Source organism: Aquila chrysaetos, chromosome 5 (assembly GCF_900496995.4).
Source record: "Aquila chrysaetos chrysaetos chromosome 5, bAquChr1.4, whole genome shotgun sequence".
Classification (NCBI taxonomy): domain Eukaryota; kingdom Metazoa; phylum Chordata; class Aves; order Accipitriformes; family Accipitridae; genus Aquila; species Aquila chrysaetos.
In genome coordinates this window covers 35,565,861-35,571,889 of record NC_044008.1, presented here as the reverse complement: position 1 = coordinate 35,571,889, position 6,029 = coordinate 35,565,861, and positions in this window count along the sequence as shown.

The following is a 6,029-nucleotide window of genomic DNA, read 5'->3' as shown; positions in this document are numbered from 1 at the left end:
TACACTGACTGATTATGATCAGACTCTGCCCTAATCCAACTGCGTGTTGCCAGTCCAGAAAGTACCAAGTGTGTTTCATGTCCCTATCTGTTGCAGAATAGATCACTCTGTGTATCTTTAGTTATGTGGTGCATCTATTCCACAGGTTCAGGGTTAAAGTTCGCAGAAGACCGTTAGAAGTTTTAGGGTAAGCCATGTTTACCATTCAGTGTAAATCCTTCTTTCATGAAACCTCCTTACATATGAAAAATTTTACCAGGGTTCATAATTTATTGTGCAGGCAAAAATTAAAAAATATCGCCACAGTTTTTTTCAAGGTGATTCAAAGAGGTCACAAAGATCCGTATTATTTGTTAAACATGGTTGTTGGTTTAACACCCTATTTTCCTTTTTCTAGCCAACATACAGTCTTCAGAATTTTAAAATCAGATGTCCCTAATTAGTTTCAAGCTCATCCTGTTATCTTCCCCTGAAAAATGATAATTTTTCTTTGATGACTAAGATAGTTTTAATTGTTAGCACAACATAGCGTATGTAGCACTTGCTCTTGGAAAGATGATGGCAGGAGTCAGTGGTTGTGTCTCAAATAACATTTTGTTTCAGAATAGCAGTACATCTTTAAAATTAATCTCCCAATTCTGTATTTATTTATTTATTTATTTACCATGTGTTGGTTTAGTTTCCAAGGTGTTTTTAGTTAGCAAAACCTAGATTTATTCTAGAGAAAATTAAGCTAGAATATATTCTCATGTTTTAAATTACTCTCTTCCTGGTTTGCATATATGGGTGAATGATATAAACAGCTCAAGGAAATAAATAGGAAGCCCAAGAGTGTGATTTATGCTGACAATTTCCTTCCTGAAAAAGAAGGAATAAGGGACTCTGCTAAGTTACCAGCTTCATTCTCCTCTTTAATTCTTTTGCCTTTTCACCATTCTTTAGGTCTCCCTCAACAACTCCAACTCCCAAGTGACTTTTGCAATTGCAAATAGCTCTGATGTTTCCATAGCTCTTTATTTATGCATATCAGATAGACAAACAGATCAAATGGAGCAAGAGTTAGTCCCTTTTTCCCCTGTTACTGAATGATCTGTACACCCTATCAAAAAACATGATACTAAACTGACTGGCATGTCAGAAATTACACTGGATTTATAAAATCAGAAGCATATTTTCAGGTGCAATATTCTATGAGAATGATTCATGACAGTAAGTGACAGGAAGCAGTTTGAGTATCCCTGCCTAGAACTTTTTTTCCTTTTCCATAGATTTTGAGTATATCTACTGCTTGGGCGTCCATGACCTTAATTTTAGATCGAACAATATCTCTACTCTGAGATACAGGAAAATACCTAAGCCATGGCTTTGTTCCAGGTCTGAACATGACCTTCACAGCTGCTCCCCACCCTCTCCTTTCTTCCTCACTCTATGCTTTGGTTTCCCTGGAAAGGATTTCTAGATACATGGGCTGGAAGACAGTTTCTGTGCCTGCCAAAAAGCCCCCTGATCGGAATGATCAGAAGACCAGGATGGGGCAAAATACTGTGAGGTACGGCTGTCTCATGGCTTAAGTTTTGCCACCATCTTTCATTGATCAGGTACATTCAACACAGCCTTTGCTTTTGCCTGTTGTCTATTTTCCGTACTCTACAGGCACTGTGATTCTTTTCTGTGGAGCAGAACCCATGTGAACATAGATGTGAAAAGGTGGTCATGACATCTGTGCCTTCATCAGCCTAATAACAATTTGGTTGATAGGTTGTTATACCTGGAAGTTTGAATAATATGGAAATAGAAATATTCTTGAATTTGGCTTTCAGATTAGTATTTTTTCCAGCTGGGTTTTGTTCAGTCTTTCAGTACAAGATTGATAAAAACTTGAGCGATACTCCTGTGGTATACATATGCCTGATGGTTCAATTAATGCAATGTCTGACTTACTGTTTCTGAATCCATGCAAGAAAAGTTTTTCAGTTCAGTGAAATAAGTGCAATAATTTTGTCAGATAGATTCCATGATACTTTAAAAATGAAAATATCCGGCAAGTCTGCTATTGCAGCCTTTTTTTTTTTTTTTTTTTTTTTTAGTATGACTTCATATCCCACATGATTCCCTTCTATAAAAGGACAACTGTGTGTTGCATCGCAGTTGTTTTATACAATCTGTAACATTCATTTAAACAGCAGATAAAATGGAAACCCTAGTGGGTCCTCTACTGTGGTCTGCCACGGCTTCCCTTGGGGTTGCAACCCCTGCTCTGCAAGCACTGATTTAGGAATCTTTTACTAATAAAGTGCACCCTGGTTTTTTGCCTTAATAAGATTGTTCTTGATGCTCAGATGGTGATTAAAATGCCATATCTGCAGAGTGCATATAAGTGTTTATTTATCTTTCTGCTCTACTGCATATTGTAGTGAGTCATGGTTTAAGCCCAGCCAGTAACAAAGCACCACAAAGCTGCTCGCTCACTCTCTGCCCCGGTGGGATGGGGAGGAGAAAATATAAAGAAAAGCTCGTGGGTCGAGACAAGGACAGGGAGGGATCACTCACCACTTATGGTCACGGGTAAAAAACAGGTTCAGCTTGGGGAAGAAACAAAATCAGTTTAATTTACTACCAATCAGATCAAAACAGGGTAATGGTAAGTAAATGCAAATCTTAAAAAAACACCTTCCCCCCACCCCTCCCCCCCTCCCGCCTCAGCCCCACTCCCGGCTCTCTCTCCCCAGGGGAGCAGGGGACGGGGGCTGGGGTCGGTTCCTCACCCCTTGTCTCTGCCGCTCCTTCCTCCTCGGGGGGAGGAGGACTCCGCGCTCGGCCCCTGCTCCGCCGTGGGGTGTCTCCTGCGGGAGGCAGTCCTCCATGAACTTCTCCAACATGAGTACCTTCCGCAGGCTGCAGTCCTTCAGGCACAGACTGCTCCAGCGCGGGCTTTCCCACGGAGTCACGGCCATTGTGGGCGGCCCCCGCTCCCCTCCATGGGCTGGGGGGTACAGCCTGCTGCCTCACTGCGGGCTGTGGGGGCATCCCCTCCTCCTCCTCCTCCTCCTCCTCCTTCCCTGACCTCGGTATCCGCAGAGGGGTTCCTCTCACATCCCACTCCCCCGACTCACGGGCCGTTCCCCTCTGGAATCTGTTCTCCCAGAGGCGCGACCGCCGTCGCTGAGGGGCTCGGCCTGGGCCAGCGGCGGGTCCGGCTCCGAGCCGGGGGAACTTCCAGCAGCTTCCAGCAGCAGCCGGCCCTGCGGACCCTACCCCGCTACCAAAACCCCGCCACGCAAACCCAAACCATAGTGGAATTAGATAAAAATGGGGAAAAAAACCCAGCCGGTTTATTCTGCCATAAAGTTGCTGGGAAATGCTGACATCCTAAGTACGTGTTTCAGGAGTTGTGCCAAGGAAGCAGCTAGCTGGTGTGAGTGATGATGCAAAGACTTGGAAGGAAGACCAGGTCATGAAAAAAAGAAAAAGAATCAAGGAAAGGAATGAGATTATGGGACTGAATGTGTCTGCTTGAGTGGCTTTGCTTCTTCATGTGAGGTCAACAAAAGGAAATAATTGGTCTAAGAAACACGTAAGAACTGAAATGAAATGTGGTACTGAAGGCCAAAATGCCCAGTTTATAGGTAGCTTTCCTGTTTCAAAATATCTGTAGCTGTTCTAACACAGTGACATTTGTCACTACAGAGCAACACTATAGTTTCCTTATAGCTTCTGGTTCCCTTCAATATAGACCATTTTCCTGCTTCCTAGCTGTGTGAATATTGATCAGCAAAACCCAATCCTCTCCATTTCCCTTCTTGCCCTAAATAGCCTCAAAAGGAAACCAAAGGCTATAACCACTTTAGCCCTTAGGATGGAAATTAATTTGGATATCTTTTAATTAACCAGTTTAAATGATGGTTGCTATTAACAGCCACCTTCTCCAGCAACAAATCACAACACATAAGCAAACAATGCACCTACTGCAGATAGATGAAAGATCACACCTTTGAAGACTGACCAGCCCCTAGATTAATACAAGTATTGATTGCAAATTGTGATATTGACCCACCTCTGCAGTCATTCAGCTGGATAATTTTCTCTTAAAGTTGACAATGGTTCATAGCAGAAACTGAGTTGACAGGAGTAATAATAGGAATAAAAATAAGAATAACATTGTGGCAAATGCAGCCTGTATGGAAAAAACCTTCTATAGATTAAAGCTCATTTTCTACTTAAAATAACACTCTTGAAGTATTTAATATGTGGTTATGAAGAAATGTGTGTCTTCCAGAATTATGATACTCCAATAAAATATTTTTCACCTGTAAAGAAAACAATGCCATCCCTCATTACCATACAGTCAAATCAGCTCACAGCATCACTCTACAGTAAGAAAGTATTGTCCTATTTCATGGGGAAAGAAGTTTAGATTATTTGTTCAAGATCACACAGAGAGTCTGTGGCAGAACCCAGACTTCTTGGCTCCTGCTGTAATACTTCATTTTTTTTTTAACTTTCTTTTTCGCCTTCTCGGACATTTTGAATACCAAAAAGCACAAAAGAAAAAAAAAAAATCTGCTGCCAAATAATGCTACAGCTGATACAGTAATAGTGGAACAACTAGTAAGTAGTTCCTGAGGATTTGCCCTCTTTCATAACAGTGGAGGGCAGATAAATTCATTTTTAATTCTATTTACATCAAGATTATAAATAAATCTGCCTCTTAAAATTTATAAATAATTTAAAGGCTGGTTTATGTTTTCTCTTTCACCATTCTGTTGTGTATCAAGGGCTCTTACAAGTACTCATTGCTTGCACATTTAGTAAGCTGTTAGTAAGATTTTATCAGTGCACAATTTGATTCTGTATGCAATTTTAGCAGTTAGCAACCTAAAGACTCATAAAGTGCCTGCCCATATGTTCTCTTGCTCTTCAACTTTTAGTACAAAATCCAAAGTATGCATTTTAAAAATATTTTTAGACTCCTAAACAAATGTTGTTGCTATGCTATGAATAGTCCATGAAAACATTGAAACTTTTTTTTTAAAGTGTCTAACATTTTCATTGCAATAGAGAAACCACAGTGAAACAGCAGAAGGGAAGAAAAAAGAAAAGAAACCTATTTTCCTTCACTTATGCACCACTTATTTTCCCAATTTTCACACCATTATGAACTATGATTATATCATATTTCATAAACTAAACAGCATCAAACTCAATCAAGGCTTCAAAGGAAATCAGCAAAAAAATCTAAAAGCAGTAAGAAGTTTGATAATGATTCAGGATTTCTTATTCTGCTTTTGTATTGATCGATTACCTGGCACTATGTTCTATGCTGCTGACATGAGTATTTCATAAATCCAATGTCCAAATCACTTAGAACTATTAAAGGTAATGTGGGGGTTTTTTATATATCACCAAAGAATTTGTTCAGGACACATTTTAGCTAACAACATCTGTATTCTCTAGAGATTCCATTTATTTTCTATATATTTTTTCTAAAAAAAAAATAACAATTGACCTATGCTGATGGGAAGAGCTTTCATATTAAGTTAAAAAAAAATCACAAAACTAGTTCTGCTAACACAAGTGTTCAGACATGCCTCAGTTAGAAATGACCCCACCTAAGCCTTTAGAGTTTTTGTTACCTACCTAGACATTCTCTTTTTTTTTTCCTTGATTTCTTTTGTTATTGTTGTTTTGGATACAACCAGATGCTAAAGGGAATTATGTTCTGTGGAAAGCTGATGATGTAATTCCCTCATGTGTGCTGAGTGAAATATATAAAGCAAAAAATAAAATAAAAAGAAAAAAAATCTCATGTCTTCAAATCAAATCAGAAGACCTAAGAATAAGACATGGGTAGTATAAAACCACTCTAAATTCTTAGAGAAGAAATGCAAAACCTTTCTGCAGGAACAGAGACTCTTTTTTACCAGATTGCACCACTACAGCCATGAGTCCTTTTAACCTCCCATTCCGCACTCCGGCATCACATCGTGGAAAGAAGAGCAGCAACGGGAAGAGACTTGCAGCAATGTGCA